Source organism: Coenobita brevimanus, chromosome 39, assembly GCF_032717465.1.
Source record: "Coenobita brevimanus isolate Jiangsu-jjx chromosome 39, ASM3271746v2, whole genome shotgun sequence".
Lineage (NCBI taxonomy): Eukaryota > Metazoa > Arthropoda > Malacostraca > Decapoda > Coenobitidae > Coenobita > Coenobita brevimanus.
Window position 1 is genome coordinate 4629055 of NC_136992.1, and position 15200 is coordinate 4644254.

Below are 15200 nucleotides of genomic sequence, written 5' to 3' on the forward strand. Positions count from 1 at the left end.
TGCTGCCTACGGACGATTTTACTCAATTTAGGAAAGATCTCTCGCACTGACTGAGTTAAAGAAGTCTGTATCTAATCCGTCCTGGACTGCAGAATTTATAGCAAGTGGCAAAAGTCAGCCCTATCCATGAAATTAATCTCTTCAGTGTTGAGTTAGTGCTTTGAGTCCTGGTTTACAGGGACAAAGTAGGATGTACTGGGGAAGGTGGTGGGCGTCAGGACATAACGTGAATAGCATACCTTGTTAGGATGAGTGCCCTAGGTAGGCTGGTAATGTATGTCATAAACTTGAAAATTCAAAGGGGAAATTAGAAGTAAGAGAAAACCTGGATGGGGTGGCCTGAGAAGAGTGGTTGTGATGGGCTGGGATGGTGGTGTGTAGTGGGGCAAAGCCAGACGAAAAATGCAATGCTATATGTGTTACTGAATCAGATTCCTCTTTAGTTAGGAAGGAGTAATTTGTCTTAAGTAAGTTTCTTTTAATCTGAGTGAACTGGGTAGCTCTTACAACTTGGATACTAAGTCGTGGTTGCATGAAATTGCATGAAATTCCATCATGTAGGAACCAGTCTCCTTAGTTACTAGTCATATCATCCCTCCAATCTGACTACAATTGGATAGCAACTAAACTTAAAGGGGTTAGAAATCTCTGTCAAGTTAGAATAAACTCACTATTGTTCATATTTTTCTCAACTGAGGTGATTTTATTCATCAGAGTCCTTGGTTAATGAAGGGATTCTACCGTTTTTACCCTTAACTGGCCCACATTCTCGTCCTTTTGAAGCAGAAACAGCAGTGGGGTGGCTCCACATCCTTTCCACTGCACATCCTTGTGACTAGAACTATATTCGAGTATTACAGCTCAACATTAAAGATGGAGAGATGGCAGTTTTAGGTCAAGTAGGAGTAAGATCAGTATAGTTCTTTATACGGCTGGGAGTCTAGATTATTACATTTTGCTAACGGCAGATGGTTTTGTTCAGCAATGGAGAGAGCTTTGTTAATGCCAGTTATAATCTTGAGTCACTAGGATAATCTGTTCCTTACCAAAGATAACGCAAAGCAAATAGAAAACCAGATAAATTAATCAATCATCCTCATCATTCTCCTCCTCCTACTCATCATCATCATCATCATCCCCAACTCTCTTCTCACCAGCATATTGTAATGCAGTCCCTTCCACGTACACAGATAAAGAAGAATGCAGCTTTATTTTTATCTTCTCTCCATCCGCAATTTTTAACGTTGGACATACGATTGTGCAGACAGATCCTTCTTTTCCCAGTACTGAGTGGGAAAAATGGAGCTAGCAAGCACACACACACACACACACACACACACACACACACACACACACACACACACACACACACACACACACACACACACACACACACACAATGAGTTTAATCTCAACTAATGTGTGTTTTGGATGGCTCAACTCTTCCCTTCTACATTTACCCAAACTTGGAATGAGAATTTTGTGTTTGTGTTCCCTCCATAATAAGTTGCACGATTTTCCCGTGAATATTTAAATACAGATGCATGCAATCATACTAACTTCTCGAGATGAACACAAAAATCCAGCGCGTTGTGCTGATTGCTTGCTATCTTCAATACTTAGGCTTTTAGCACTCTCTCTCTCTCTCTCTCTCTCTCTCTCTCTCACACACACACACACACACACACACACACACACACACACACACACACACACACACACACACACACACACACACACACACACACACACACACATTGTTTGTCACACTGAAACTTAGGGCCGTAAATCAAGGAGAGTAATCTTATCTCATTATGATCACTGACACAGCCATTGTAACTTCGTCCATCCCTCACCCTCTGTGTCTTGGTGCCTGATACGGCTTGATCCTCGCACACATACCACATACCACCACACCACACCACACAGTACCATACCACATAGTACCATACCACATACCACCATACCACATACCACCACAGCACACCACATAGCATCACACCACTTAGGCTACCCATAAACATACCACACCACATGCCCACGCAGCACATCACATACCCGCACACTATACCATATGTCCAACGACACACTACTTATCCACACATCACACTTAATATTCGCACAACAAACTACATACGCACAGAACACACTACATACCTACACATTACACTGTATAACCGCACATCACGTCACATATCCACACATCACCAGACCATATCCCAAGTACAACACACCACATATCTACATATCACATCACATGCGCACACATCACACCACACCACATTCACACACCACACCATACATCATACCACAGACCCACATTCCACATACCTACATATTATATCATGTAGCAACATACCACATCACACTACATCACAGCGCACCCACACACCATATGACGCACGTAGACACCATTCAACATTCTCACGTACCACACCACATATCTGCTCACATCACATGTCACACACACCACATGACACACCTGCATACCATGCTACAGACTCACCCACCACGTCACACCACATACCAACATACAACACCACTCCCCAAATCACATAGCAATACAACAAGCCACATACCCACACACCACACCACACAATCATACTAGGTCAAAAACACAATCACCTTCTCTCACCTTACCTCACACCCACACAGCTCATTCTAACACCACATCTCATTTCTCATCCTACACCCTCACACCACATTCTCTCAACCTCACCCACCACAACACGCGATACCGCATCCCGTTACCTTATGCTCACACTACCTCCATCAGATCACACCGACATTCACACATTAAATCATTACATCACACCATACCAGTAGACCCTGCATCTGAGAACATCCTTGTCTCTCTCACACATCACACGCTCACACCATTACCCTCCCTCATAACCCTTCCCAACTCTCTCTCTCTCTCTCTCTCTCTCTCTCTCTCTCTCTCTCTCTCTCTCTCTCTCAACTTTCCTCCCTTCCCTTGCCCACATTCACACTTCCTCCCTCACTTCCCTACTTCTCCCCTACCCCTAGCTTCACCGCACCTCCTTCCCCACCTCCACTCCTCCAGTCTCTTGTTTATGCTGTTTCCTGACAACCACTGAACACCACACTCTGGCTTCCCTCACCTCATACTGTCCCATTTGTAGTAGTGCCTCGCTTGTACTTACTCGTCCCCCTCTGATCGTCCTTCGCCTGCTGGTTCCCCACTCTTCTGCTGATTCGCCACTTGGTACTGATTTGCTCCCCCATTTTTGTCTCTTGTTGCCGATTGGTTCATTGTTTAATATTGATCCGTTTTATTGTTTCATTCTCCTGGAACCGATTTTTGCCCATCCAGTTATCTGTCACGTAGGAAAAGGAGTGGGCGCACGAGTCAGCTTCGTCCCTTAATCTAGGGACGCCAGTGGTTCACAATCATAAGAGTGGTGAAAATATTTGCCGTTAACAATTTAATTTTTCCACTTATTTGTCTACATCTGCAGAAAATATAAATCCCTACGTGCAGATGCATGCAAATGTGTCTAAGAAGTATTTGCAACAACCACAAACTGTAATTTCTGATGGGATAAAAACAAACCAGGGAAAGAAGCTTTCAGAAGACATTCTAAATACATGAAGAGAAGATCATCATCAATCATCATCATCATCACCACCATCATCATCGTCATGCCAAACTCTATATGTTGTGCTTTACATAAGTAGTTTACTAATGCACTGGTCTGTTTGTGATTCCCATTTTTTCCCACACTGAGTACCAGGTGCTGTACTGAATCACCAACTGATAAATTAGTTACCCCATTTACCCCTAGTTTGGAAAACAGAGCGTGATGAGTCGTCCATAAATGTGCGAACGATAAAATATAAGAAAATGTAAATAATCCTTGATAGTGAAAAGGTATTAAAAAATCCTGCTACCACCCTATCAGTGACTGCAAGAGGCTGTCCATGGGAGTGATGCGGGCGGTGCAGACTGTCTTGGTGGTGTGGGTGGTGGTGTGGGCGGAGGAGGGTGCCAGGAATATGTCGTGGATACAAGTCATACGCCCACTGTATAGAATCATCGCGCCATATTTCCTGGAATCTGTCGTCCCTCACACAAGTAAGTCTGTGGATGAAGGGGAATGTGGCCTAGAATTAATGAGTAGCCACTTCACGGAGGTTATAAAGGCAAACTAGTTTTTTTTTTTTTTTTTTTTCAAACTACAGTCTTCCCTTAAAATATTATCTGGAATACTGTACCTTACATCCACGTCCACACTAGTACTGCTGGGTCATGAAAGACTTGGGGAAGCAAACTTTGTCCACAAGTCTTGCCAGTCCGAGGCTCGAACCCAGAATTTCTAGTTGCTGGGTGGGTGCGATAAGGTCTGAGAAGGAACGGGAGTGCATGAGTGAGAGCGACTTAGACTGGCCGAGAGAAGTTTAGTTTAAGGAAGTGGAAGAGTCTATGAGGAAAAGCGGTTTGGAATGGTAGGAGGCGCGATAAAAGAGAAGCAGTGCTAAGAGTAAATGAAAGAATGTGGCTGGAATTGGCTATATTAAGTTTAATGGAGATCGATGGGTTTGGATGCAAAGGGGTGACAGCCTCGAGATGGAATGAGAGGAAAGGGTAGGCAGAGATGCTGGTGGAGGGATGAAGTTCACGAAATTCCACGACTAGGATGGAACGGGTTAAATAATCAAAAGGTCAGAGTGTAGAAAGCTAGATACCTTCTACATGCAGTGGATTGATGAATGTTGATTGCTGCTGTTGTTGCTGTTGTTGCTGCTGATGATGATGACAATGATGGCAACGATGATGAAGTAGTTTCTGTAATCCTGTTTTATGAATCTACTCAAGACAAGGACTAGAATAGGGGTTTTTAACTGGAGGGAAGTTTACCTCCAAGGGAAAATTTGGGCATCCTTGGAAGTTGTTATTGAATGTTTTGGCCCCGATATGTCTGACCAATCAGACCAGTCGACCTCACGTAAGCTGCGGTTTTAATGAGACTGTTCTACAGGTAAAGTACAGTACATACACCGCGCAAGAAAATGGCAATCTCCTTGTGGTAGACAGGGTTGGAACAGAGTTCTTCCTCACAGCGAATTGCAGGGAAAATGTAAGAAGTTTTGCTTCCGGGTGGATACTGCAACTGCTTAATTCCACCCAGGTACACAGCGCCATCATGTGTAAACTCCTCGTTATCGCCATAATTGAGAGTAATTTTACGCAGTGTAGCGTTTTGTCTGCCGCCACCCTTTGAGGGATGAAGGCGTCGGGCTATGGATAGATAGATAGATTGTAGCTTTAAATAAACAGGGAAAACTAACCTACTCAAACTGCAAAAAATAGTCCCAGACGTCTATCTTTCGGGTCAGCATCATTACGTTTCCAGTAAGAGCCTCTAGCTTAGCAGTCTGTATCGCTGCTGTAGGTAAGGTATGGCACAGACGGTTTGTTTTCATCTGACGGAATCTGGATGCTCTAACAAATTGATTACTAAATCATGGTTGCATGAAATTGCTTGAGCTTTTAGGCATAAGGCAGTAATGATTCTCCTTGGTTACTAGTCAGAATCACTAGAAACCTAACTTCATTTTGCCATCAACTGAGCTAAAAGGAGTTAGGAATCTTATCAACTGAAAACAACTCAACTATAGTAACGCTCGTGACCACAACTGTCCGTGGCCTCAGTTGTGCAAGTAAACTCCAGCTTTACCGATATAGTTCTTTTATTCTAACATGAGGTGGCACCAACATAACCACGTGGCTCCACTGAATGGTTATACAAAGGTCTCTCAACTCTTTCCCTATGTTCCTGTTGGGGGTTTACATTACAGTTGAAACTACTACTACTACCACTACAACTACTACTGTTGTTGTTGTTGCTGCTGCTGCTGCTGCTGATGTTCTAATTTGGCCAAGAATTTCGTCCTTTTGAGGCTTATTTCTGGTAGCTTAGAAAAAATACTACGGCTGTACATTATTTCGATTGAACCTCCTCGTGATTAACACCATGTCTACTGTTAATCTTGTCTTACAACTCAGCATTCAAGATGGAAAGATGGCAATATTAGGCGAAATTAGAGAAAAAAAGAGTGTGACAATATTGTGTTTCTGGAACTTAAACTGTGAGGGAAGAAATGTCTCAAGCGAAAGGTGGAAGAGGGAAAATCAGTAAAAAAAAAAAAAAAAAATGACCTAGGCAGTCTATTCCCTGAGGTCTGAAAGTTTTTCTACCTACTTTCAACAAATGGCAACATTCTTTCTCACATGTCACCGATTAGATGCTTAGTGCCCATTACCGATGCTCTTCGAGAATGAGAGATTGACTAGAAGAGTGCATATGCAAGTGAGGTGGAGGGGGGAGAGGGAGGAGAAGACCAAGATTGAATTGGAGGGTTGGGGTGGAGAGATATATGAGAGGAAGGTCTGGGTTAGAGGGAGGGCAGCCTACTGGCAGAGGACAGGGTGAAATGGAAACCATTTTTTGTAGTCACCTCTTACGGGGTTAAGGCGTCTGGCTATAAATATATAGATAAGTAGATACTGTATAACTGAACACAGTCTAGGTCAGACTGGTGGCCTGGACTAACTTGGATGTTTTTATGACAAGTCAGTGGACCTTGTGGGAGATCTTATAAGCCTGTTTTAATGAAGTATAAATTCCCAGCCAAATCCTACCTAAGCCTGGGATCTATGGTAATAGTTATTATGTTTATAACTAACACTGTCAACCTAAACATTGCACCCTTAGCGTGAACACTCATAGTGAACCCTACTGTACCCCCACACTGAACCCTTCCACCTCTCCCCCAGTAAACCCCTACATCTCTTTACAATGAACCCCAGACTTAACCCTCACACTAAACCCTTCCACCTTTCCCACAGTAAATCCCTAAGCCACCACGTATTGATTTCCTGGGCTTCGCTCTCTCACAGTGAAAAGTTTCGTCCCAAAGTGAACCCCTACAATGAACCCCCACACAGTAACCCCCATGATAAACCCCCACAGTGATCTGGCACAATAAGCCCCTCCCCCATAGCTAATAGCACCTTCCCACACTGAACCCCTCCACAATAAACCTCAAAAGTGAAACCTCAGAGTAAACCCCTAGCAAATCCTCCAATCCCTCTCCCCCCCAAAAAAATAATAATAAATAAATAAATAAATACAACAAACTCCATATTGCATCTGTATAAATCCTTCTACAGTACACTCCCACTATGGAAATATTCACCACCTCTCCAAGTTGAAGCCTAAATGAGTCCCCACAGTAAACCTCCATCACAGAAATCCCATCCAACACTTCATATCGAACCCCCGAGTGATTCAGTTCCACAATAAAACCCTCAAAGTGAACCCAGAAAATTCCTGCACTACGCCATTTTTGACTCCAGAATGAGCTCCTCCCCACAATAAAACCTTCCACAGTGAACCTAGAAAACCCCTCCATCACTTCATATTGAACCCTAGAATGAACCAACCCACGGTAAGTCCCACTACAGAAAGACCCTCCACCACTCCATACTGAACTCCAGAATGAGCCACCCAAGGAAATCCCAGCAGTGAACCCTTCCACAGTGAATCCCCCCAAACTTCCACCACTACATCACTGAGCCCCAAGATAAACCCTTCCACAGTAAATTCATGCTACAGAAAACCCATTCACCATTTCATAATGAACTCCCACAGTGAACCCTCCCACAGTGAACCCCTCCCCTCCTACCCCCACACCCTGCGCCCTGAGCTGTATCACAGGGCTAATTAGGGATTGTGTGGCTTAAGCCCTTCATGCATACGGGAGCACAAGGCACAACAACAATATATTCACAAACAACACCTGAGGTTAATGGGAAAATAATTAACCTTTTGAGAACAGTAAACCACTCCTCAGGAAAACAGAATCATTTTAAGGTAATCAAAGTAATATATATGTACACAAGCAGTCGTGAAGTGAAGGAGGCGAATTACATTTATAATTGCAAAGAACACATGGACGTGATGAGAAAATTATTAAGGTCAGATGGATAACGTAAATAAATATAACCCAGAAACCTTGTCTGATAACCACAAAAACATGTGAAAGTATTAATGAAAACGATTACCTTTTTAGTATACGAGTATTAAGCAATTCGTCAGCTGAACAGATTTTTCAGATGGTGGCAAGAATACACGGGAGAGAGAGAGAGAGAGAGAGAGAGAGAGAGAGAGAGAGAGAGAGAGAGAGAGAGAGAGAGAGAGAGACAGACAGACAGACAGAGAGAGAGAGAGAGAAGCCTGTGGCTTCTTTATGATACGTACTTTTTTTTTTTTTTTTTTTGCGTAGAATATTCTCCAGGTAGGTAGAATAAATGAAAAAATAAATAAATAAATATATTGTAGGTTACAGCAGTGGTTGAGCCCTGAATCAGACAACATATATTTTTCTTTTTAATTCTTGCTCTCTCAGGACTTTTCTTTTACTTACGCAAGACCATTACTATTTAGGGAATAAATAAAGAATATACCTAATCTCTCCCCTTCGAAAAGTCTCTCCAGATCTGAAAAAGAAAAGGAAATGGTTGGAGACTAAAAAAAAAAAAAAAGTAACTTTGTTGAGGTGGTTAATCTTATAATGCATATAAAAACGCACTGGCCCAAAGCAAGAAAAGAAAAAGAGAGAATAACAGGTAAAGGAAATGGAAAAATGATTAAGTAATGCATGTCCTCGACACTGTGCAGTCTTTTAACCCTCTCATGGCCGAGATAACTCTGGTAACGCTCGTGTTCTGTCCCAGCTTATGACAGACGATTTTATTCAGCTGAAAGTGAGTGTGGCAGTTGGAGAGAATTATTACTGGTCATAAAATGTTAACTAAAGGATTCTAAATTGTATCAGTGGCAGTGTAGAATATTTTAAGGTTCAGGAAACGCGTGGTCTTTATAGACTGATGAAAGGCTAATTTTATTATAAAAGAGAGATGACGATAACAACACCAGTATTGACGCTATGAAAAATGGCACTGATATTATTGATAAATGTTACGATACACCTAAAGACATCACTCACGACTCCTTGAAGAATGATGATGACGATGATAATACTGTAACGATGCTAAGATATGAATAAACGTGTGTGTTTGAATGAGCAAATTTGGAGTGTGTCGTTCTGTCTCGACTACCTCTAAGGAGAGGTAGCCGAGGGAAGCAGCCTAGGTATATAGACAGATGGAATTTTGATAATGACAATGATGATGATAAACTACCACCTCCTGCAGGCTGGTTTAAGGCTCAGGGATTCATGATGCCTTCGTGTCAGCTCTTGTATGTCATTGCCTGTAACACCTGCCTCACCCGTCCCTTGCCTCAGTCGCTGTCGGACGATGATGATGGTAATGATGATGATGATATCCACCGACGTCTTGCAGGCTGGTGTAAGGCCCGGTGTTTTGTGCTGCCGTCCTGTCAGTCCTGGTATGCCATCACCTCCGACGCCCCCGACTCCGGCCAGAGCATCTCCTGTAGACTTGTGGCCAACCTGCCCACCAGCAGGCAGATTGAGCCCCACCCCGCAGCTGTCACAGGATATGGTCAGTGGGCACGTGTTGTTGTTATTATTATTATTATTATTGTTATTATTATTATTATTATTGTTGTTATTATTATTATTATTATTATGTTATTATTATTATTATTGTTGTTGTTGTTGTTGTTATTATTATTCCTTGAAAACAGTGATAAGAAACAGGGAAGTGAGCATGGAAGTGAAAAAGTTACTGCATGACAGTACTGTGATACCAACTCTAACGTATGGAAGTGAAGCTTGGACCTTGTTGGAGGAACACAAGTCAAGACCGAGAGCAGTGGAAATGCGTTATATGAGAGGAGCCTGCGGAGTCACAGGGAGAGGCAGACTGACAAATGAGGATGTGAAGAAGCGTTGTGGTGTGGATGTGGATGTGATAGGAAGCGTTAGGAGAAACAAGCTGAGGTGGTTTGGCCATGTGGAGAGGATGGAGAGTGAGAGGTTAACGAGGAAAGTGTATACTGTATATGTGAGAGGTGGAGGGGAAGAGAGGGAGGCGGAGGCCAAGGATGAGATGAAGGGATGGAGTGGAGAGGTATATGAAAGAGGGGGGTGTTAGCTGGAAGCAGAGCAATGAAATGGCGGGGGACAGGGCGACATGGAGGCGATTTGTTTGTGGCCACTCCATATGGGATTAAGGGTTCTGGCAAAAAAATATATGTATATTATTGCTATTATTAGTAGTATTAGTATTATTATTAATGTTGTTGTTTTGTTGTTGTTGTTGTTGTTCTTGTTGTTTGAGATTTACTTATGAACACTGCATCTTTTAAGAATGTCTCTTTTAATGTAGTTGTAGTAGTAGTAGTAGTAGTAGTAGTAGTAGTAGCAGAAGCTCAAGGTTCTTCAGAAACGTGAACCTAATGGTCCTGAGATAAAGATGCCTTACTGCAGCAGCTCACCATCCTCCTTTTGGGAGAAGGGAGGATTTTGAGGAGCCTTTGTAGAACCAGGCAGAAGAACCACTAGGAATATATCGTCAGTGCAAGTACTGTTGGTAAATTGATGCATAGATGGGTACATGGATAGATGAAGAGAGAGAGAGAGAGAGAGAGAGAGAGAGAGAGAGAGTGTGTGTGTGTGTGTGTGTGTGTGTGTGTGTGTGTGTGTGTGAGCAGGCTGTGTACAAACATCTTGTAAAACTCTCTGCATGTAAACATGTTCTGGTATGCATATTGGGTTCCATCTCTTCCTTCCAATCCACCCGCTGAATAAAATCAATCTATCTATCCATCTATCTTTTTAACATAATAAGAATCGGCTGACCTTCCAACTGTCCTACCTACTTACGTGTTTGCTTACTCTATATATCAGATGACATACGTATCTACCTACTTATCTAATAACTTATCTTCCAGTCTTCCAGCGTACGTGCATCTACATACTTGCTATCTAAACCCCCCTGCTACTAATCCTCTTACCGACTTACTTACTTACCTACTTGTTTATTTTCTTTCACATCCAGCTACATACATACTTAACTACCTACCTACAGTACCTGTCACCTATCGTTTAACCAACTTACCCACCAATTTACTTATCTGCTACCGGTACCTACTTACCTACTTTCCTAACGTCCTGCCTACTTACATATGTGTATCTATATTCCTTCTTACCTACCGATATACCTGTATCACTTTCTCCATCCCTACTAATCGTCTGCCTAATAATCTACCTATCAACCAACCCATATAAAGAATCTTATTTTACAGTACTTACCCATCCATCTATATATTTACCTATCGATCTATCTAATGTACTTACTTGCCAACCAACTTACCTACCTGCCTGCCTACATGTCTGCCCAACTATCAACTTACTAACTTATCTATCTAGTTACCAACCTACTTGTTTATCTCCCTATCAGCTTGTCACCCTACCTACCCACTTACCAACCTATCTACCTGTTTACGTGCTTGCGTACTTAATTACTTACCTATCCTTCCTGCCTACGTGTACTTACCGACCTATCTGTCTGTTTACTTACCTATCAGCTTCTCAGCCTACCTACCTACCTACCTGTCTGCCTGCTTACGTACTTACCTACTTGCCTACCTACATACCTACCTACCTACCTGCCAACGTACCAACCTATCTCTGTTTACCTACGTATCAACTTGTCAGCCTACCTATTTACCTACCTGTTTACCTACCAGTGGACCTCGCTGCCTACCTGCCTAACTTGTGACCTTCCCTCCTGTTTACACTGGCATTACCATAACTCACACCACCATCACTTTGTTTGCCTTACTCCTTACCTGGTTGGGGGTCGCGTAGGGCTATCGGGAGCTACCTAGGGGCTATCTGGGACTACCTAGGGCTACTATGTGTTAATCGGAGTTGCTGAAGGCTATGTGAGACTACTTGAGGACTGCGGTGGAGTACTGGGAGTTACTGAAAGCTATCTAAGACTGAAGAGTAGACTGTAGCACCAGTCGAGCAGGGCAGTACTCCCGAGGTGGATGGAAAGCTGATGACAGGGAGTGCTGGAGCTCCCGTTTTATCAGCCCTCAGGACTAGTTCCTGACCATCCCCCTTTGCTGAACTTTTTCAGTGTCTCAGTTACACAGAGAGTAGGCCAGCATGCTCTCCAGTACAAATTTCTCTATCTACACCAAACTACATGCACAGTACACACTACACTTCCTATTCAAAATTAAAAAAAAAAAAAAAAATGACGTCTCTTCACCAAGCCTCGGAGTCCCCAGGGGGGGGGGGGACCATAAATGCCCCCACCATCTGCCCCTCTCCCGGTGACGACTCGAGGTGCCTGGAACCACTGTCTGACTCTCTTCTTCTTCATTTCTGCAACATTCGCGGCCTTTCCTCTAACTTTCGCTCTGTTGAGCACCACCTCTCCTCCTCTAAACCTCACCTTCTTTTCCTACGGAGACTCAGCTGTCTGAGGCAACTGACAGCAAACCCTTTTCTGTATCCTCCTACTTTCTCTATACTCATTTCAAAGCCAAAGGTGGCTGTTGTGTATATATACGCAACGACTTATCTTGCTCTCGTGTTCCTGAACTCGATTCTTCTGAATTCTCTACACTCTGGCTTCGGCTTTCCTGTCATTCTCTGACTAAATATATCTGTGCTGTTTACTTATCCCCTAATTCTACCGACTATCAAAAATTCTTCGACTATCTTACTTCTACGATGGAACGCATTCTATCCATTTCTCCTTTCTCTGAAATCTCCATTCTAGGAGTTTTCAATGTTCACCACCACCTTTGGCTCTCCTCTCCTTTCACAGATCCACCTGGTGAACAAGCCTACATCTTTTCTATCCTTAATGACCTAGAGTAGCTTGTACAGCACCCTACCCGTATCCCTGACCGCCTTGGAGAGAGCTCCAACATACTTGACCTCTTCCTCACAACTAATCCTTCTGCTTACTCTGTTAATCTTTTCTCTCCGTTGGGCTCCTCCAATCACAACCTTATTACCTTAACCTGTCCTATCACTCCAGTACGGCCTGTGGACCCTCCAGGGAAACGTCGTCTGTGGCATTTTGGAGCCGCGGACTGGGAGGCCCTCAGGCAGTACTTCTTTGATTTTCCCTAGAATAATTATTGCTTCCATGACCGGGAGCCATCTTAGTGTGCCTTGCGCATTACGGAGGTTATTCTCTTGGGCATGGAAGCGTACATTCCTTTCTCATATCCTTTGACTAACGCAAGAAAGCCTTGGTTTAATCACGCTTGTTCTAATGCTGTCCGCAACAAGGAGAGGGCCTACAAAAGGTACTGGAGCCAACCCACCCCTGAATCACATCATCTTTACGTTTCTGCCGGAATCGTGCTAAGTCTGTTTTCGCTCTACTAAAAATAATTTCATCCATACTAAATGCTCTCAACTCTCCAACTCGAATTCTTCCCGCTCCTTCTGGCACCTTGCCAAAAATCTTTCTAACAACTTTACCTCATCATCCTTCCCTCCTCTTTTCTACTCTGATGATTCTGTAGCTATTTCTTCTACTGATAAAGTAGATCTCTTCGCACAGACTTTCTCCTCCAATTCCACCTTAGACGATTCCGGTGCTGTTCCTCCATCACTTCCCCCCTCTGACTTCCTCATGGCTGACATTAAAATTTCTTCAGTTGATGTATTTTCTGCCATCACTGGCCTCAGTACTAACAAGGCATATGGGCCTGATGTGGTCCCTCCTGTTGTTCTCAAGAACGGTGCTTCTGTGCTTTCACCCTGCCTAGGCAAACTCTTTCGCCTTTGTCTGTCAACTTGTACCTTTCCTTCTTGCTGGAAGTTTGCTCTCATTCAGCCAGGCCCAAAGAAGGGTGACCACTCCCAACCCTCCAACTATCGTCCAATTGCTTTAACGTCCTGTATTTCAAAAGTTTTCGAGTCAATTCTCAATAGAAAAATTTTAAGGCATCTTTCCTATCACAACGTTCTTTCCGATCGTCAGTATGGGTTCCGTCAGGGACGCTCCACTGTCGATCTTTTCACCTACCTTTCAGACTCCTGGTCATCCTCCTCTCGGGACTTTGGCGAAAGCTTTGCCATTGCACTTGACATCTCAAAGACTTTCGATCGAGTCTGGCATAAATCTTTAATTTCCAAACTGTCCTCCTATGGTTTCTATCCTTCTATCTGTACCTTCATTGTTTGCTTCCTTTCTGGTCGTTCTATAGCCGCTGTTGTAGACGGCCATCGTTCTTCTCCTAGATCTATCAACAGTGGTGTTCCTCAGGGCTCTGTCCTATCACCAACTCTCTTCCTTTTATTCATCAATGATTTTCTAAGGTGTACATCTAACCCTATCCACTCATACGCTGATGACTCCATCCTTCACCTTTCCATTCGGTTCCCGCAACGCCCATCTCAACAGTTTCTTGAACAAACAAGAGATGAGGCTATGGCACACCTAATGTCTGACTTGGATCGTATCTCTCACTGGGGTAAAAATAATATGGTTGTTTTTAATGTATCAAAGACTCAGTTCTTACACCTATCAACCCGACAAAATCTTCTACAGGAGTACCCAGTAATGTTTCATAATATTCAGCTTAATCCTGCATCAACCTTGAACATGCTTGGGGTTTCATTTACTTGGGACTTATCTTGGAAAGATCATATTACATCTCTTGTAAAATCTGCTTCCAAGAGATTGGGTGTGCTAAGCCGACTCCGCTCTTTCTTTACCCCTGCACAATTGTTGACTCTATACAGGGGTTTTATCCGCCCCTGTGTGGAGTACAACTCTCATGTGTGGGGAGGCTCCCCACATACAGCTCTTCTCAAAAGGGGGGAATCAAAGGCTTTTCGTCTCATTAACTCTCCTCCTCTTACTGACTCCCTTCAACCTCTGTCTCTTCGCCGCACTGTTGCATCTTTATCTCTTTTCTATTGCTACTTTAATGGTCACTGCTCCTCTGAACTGTCTGCTTGCATTCCTCCACCTCTATGACAGGCGCGTTGCACCCATCTGGCAGCAAACTCTGATCCCTTTTCTGTTCAACTCTCTAATGCAAGAGTTAACCGTTACTCCCAGTCTTTCATTTATGCAACAGGTCAGCTCTGGAACTGTCTCCCACTGTCTGTATTTCCTGCTGCCTATGATCTCCAGTCTTTCAAACGCAGTGTGTCCAGGCATCTCAAAATGATCGGATCTTGAATTTGGCTCTCTG